General features: G+C 42.6%; 1 pseudogene across 1 annotated transcript; it reads left to right on the top strand.

Moving 5' to 3' along the window:
* The first annotated feature begins 1,810 nt into the window (after positions 1-1,810).
* LOC308219834 (histone H2B 5 pseudogene) lies at positions 1,811-2,188 on the top strand (annotated as a pseudogene). Its single transcript has one exon. The product of its transcript is annotated as a histone H2B 5 pseudogene (transcript).
* Positions 2,189-3,138: the final 950 nt, after the last annotated feature.

Genomic DNA, 3,138 nt, shown 5'->3' with positions numbered 1-3,138 from the left:
GCTATATTAAAAAGAGGGGGGAAAATAGAACACAAAGAAAAGGAAAGGCGGGCTGTACAGCAGCAATCAATGCTGCCCTTTGTGTTGCCTGACATTTGAGGGAATGGTTATCAACGATTGCTGGCTGCTTTATCTAAATGTATCACCCCAGCTGCCAGGCACAGCACTGATAGGCAGCAGGACATGCCGATGGCCCCAGCTGATACTGCGACCGCCCAATTCACCCGCCTGCCTTGCTGTCAGGGGCCCGATGGCTTCTGTCACTCCTCTGCTGGCATACTTGTGCTGACCCCTTAAAGGGGAGAGAGAGGGCATTTTCCCTATTGCTCCTTTTCCTCATCAGCTACTTCTTTGCCTTTTTAAAGGAGAAGGAAAGAAAAAAGACCAAAATAGGCCCAAAAAACCCAAAAAAAATCTTGGGATGAGGGAGGGATGTGTTGAGGAAAGGAAAATTTACTTTATTCTTTGACCTGCAACAGCTCCATCATCTGCTGCTCTGGCAGAAATTGCCTCATGTGTGCTTGCCTTCTCTCTCCTGCTTTACTGCAGAAGAGTGATAAGAATAATCTACTGCTTGGCTGCTAGGTTGTCTCTTAGCGTGGAAAATGCCTCTCTAATATTTTTTGTTTGTTTATACAACATATATACTTGTGCCTACGTAATGCAGGGCGCTGTACGCAAAAGTTTGCATGCAATTGCCATTAATTTTTATGACTAGAAGATAATGAATGGGCATAAACCAAAAGGTTGGCTTGTAAGCATCTCCTAAATCCTGAAGTGTGTATCTTTTTTTCCTTAAAAAAACAAAAGGCATGTTGCAATCCAGTTCCAGCCAGAAAGTTGTGCAAGCTGCCTAAAGGAAGTTTAATTTTTGCTAAAATATAGCCAGTTATTGACAGGTTTTAAAGTACAAAAGCTCTGGATTGGTGTGGCCTCTTATTTCAAGAGACAACTTAAATTATTACCTTTGCTGCTGAATAGGTTTTGAGGTCTGCATGGAAATGTCAGCTCATAGGTTTGCATATATATTTATTCTTGCTTGGTGCTAATGAAGTCATTAAAAATACAATATGGCACAGCTGAAAGACTTCCCTAAAAATGAGCATTTTCTGCTATGACTTCTTCTGAAGAAGCATCTGGAAAAAAAAGGTAATACATAAGAACAGTAATACAGAGGACACAGTATTAACTGATTTGCTTTTAATGATTCTTCACCAAAATCTGAAAGTAATTAGAGCTCTCAAGAAATAGGTGGTTCCTGGAGAATAGAATAAATTCTTATCTGTCTCATGTTCAGCTGTCTTATGTTAGTTTGTATATTTAGCATATATTTATCAGTTACAGACTAGATTTTAAAGTGTGAGCAAATTGCAACCTTGACCATAATTGAAAGCCCCACATGCATGTAGTGAAAATTAATCTTGATAGTGTATTTTGAGGAAATTTAGGCCTATTTAAAGTACCACATTTTACTTTTGATCATCACTGTCTCAGGTAAAGACTTCTGGCACTGTTGTTTTTGCATTTCTTCTGCAGTGTGTTTCACCTACTTACATCAAAGACCCAATGAGGAGAAAAGCAAATGTGTGAAGGGTGCTACAGACCTTAAAATCCCTTTGGAGGGCCAGAGCCAAAGCTCAGATACCACTATATACCTGCTCAACAGAAGAATAGCAACAAATTAATAAAATACAGGATTTGCCTTTCAAAAGTGAGACATAGTGCTTCAAGTGTCCAAGATACATGGATGATGGTGAGGGGTCTTTGATAATGATAATGATAATTTCTGCGGCTTAGGGGTGGTCATAAAATGCCGGAGCCAGTTAAGTCCGCTCCTGCTCCCAAGAAAGGTTCTAAGAAGGCAGTGACTAAAACACAGAAGGGTGACAAAAAGCGCAAGAAGAGCCGCAAGGAGAGTTATTCGATCTACGTGCACAAGGTACTGAAGCAGGTGCATCCCGACACTGGAATCTCGTCCAAGGCTATGGGCATAATGAACTCCTTCGTTAACGACATCTTCGAGCGCATCGCTGGTGAAGCATCGCGCTTGGTGCATTACAACAAGCGTTCTATCATAACCTCTTGGGAGATCCAGACGGCCGTGTGGCTTCTGTTGCCGGGTGAGCTGGCGAAGCATGCTGTCTCCGAGGGCACCAAGGCTGTCACCAAATACATGAGCTCCAAGTAGAGCGCCTCGGACCGACAGTTTTAACCCAGAAAAGCAGAATGTTAAGAGTGCTGCCCTGGGAACTATATAATAGCCCCACTCTCCTCTACTGCTCCTGGTTTTGTCTAGGTTGCAGAATTCTTTGTGGAACCAGCACTGCTCTTCTATATGTGAAACAGGAACAATTTCATTATGCAGTGTGGAGCAATGTTAAACGGTGCCTGCTCTGTCTACCTTTGTGAGTCTTCCAAAATATGACAGAAGGACTTTAATTAATAAATGCTGGTCAGTGCCAAGTCCATTTGCCTTGCTGCCTGACCTCACTGAACCAGGGGAGGATATTCCACACCCCCTATTACTCCTCAGCCCTTTGTAGGAGCAGGCAGCACAGCTCATGGACCACAAGCTCAGATGTGCACATAGCATAACCTTCCTGAACATTTTCTGTGGCATTAGGAAGCCAATTCCTCCCAAGAGCATGTTTATATCAATTTAAAATTCATTTCAGCTGAAATATTTATGATTGGGGGGCGGGGGGGGGGGAGGGGCAAGAGGTCTGGATGTTGAGTGTGGTCAGATCAAGTTAGCTTCAACTGGCAAGGTTGACAAAAGTAGTAATCTCTCTGTCCCTCCTCCTGTACCTAAATGAGCATTTATTCCAAGCCCTATCTTAATGCTGTAACATAATTCATTAGGACAGCCTTAATGAGCTGGTAATTAGTCTGGTGGGGGGGGGGTGAGGAGGGGAAATAGAAATGCTAGACAGAGAGAAAGTTGAGCAGGCTGGGGCACCTTAAAGAGCCCTGAGAGAGCTTTTTGTCAACAAAATGGATCGGGCTTGCAGGCAGTAAAACTTTCAAATGACCTTCGTGTCAAAATATTAGGCTGCTATTTTTTGCTAGATGGTGGTTTCATAAACATAAAAAGCGCACATATCATTCAGAGTGCTGTAAAATTTGTCTCAAAGATGC

Source organism: Psittacula echo, assembly GCF_963264785.1.
Source record: "Psittacula echo genome assembly, chromosome: 4".
Taxonomy (NCBI): Eukaryota; Metazoa; Chordata; class Aves; order Psittaciformes; family Psittacidae; genus Psittacula; species Psittacula echo.
The sequence above is the reverse complement of the archived record's forward strand: the minus strand, read 5'-3'. Positions and strand labels throughout refer to the sequence as shown.